Source organism: Penaeus monodon, chromosome 20 (assembly GCF_015228065.2).
Source record: "Penaeus monodon isolate SGIC_2016 chromosome 20, NSTDA_Pmon_1, whole genome shotgun sequence".
In the NCBI taxonomy this organism is placed as follows: Eukaryota; Metazoa; Arthropoda; class Malacostraca; order Decapoda; family Penaeidae; genus Penaeus; species Penaeus monodon.
The window spans coordinates 38,509,452-38,509,785 of record NC_051405.1 but is presented as its reverse complement, the minus strand read 5'-3'; positions in this window follow the sequence as shown (position 1 = coordinate 38,509,785).

Here is a 334-nt window from a genome sequence, read left to right as displayed (position 1 = left end):
GACTTTTCTCTTTTTTCATTTTTTTCTTCTATTTTTAATAATCAAACTACTTCAGGATTGACTAGCTCTTCAGGTTCTTCCACACCACTGAATCTACGCTTTATACTCATATGTGCAAGAACGTATTTACCAGACTGTAAACAATGCACATGGTTAAATGTTGGCATTCAAAGGCATACATATTTGTTTATTATCTGGGAATGCCTAATACTATTTATTCCCCTCCCGTCGACGAAAACAGTAAACAGACAATAAGAGTCACTGTCATAATAAGTGAAAAGTATTCATGGTCATTAAAAATGAAAAAAAAATACCGTTAGTCGCATATCGCCTA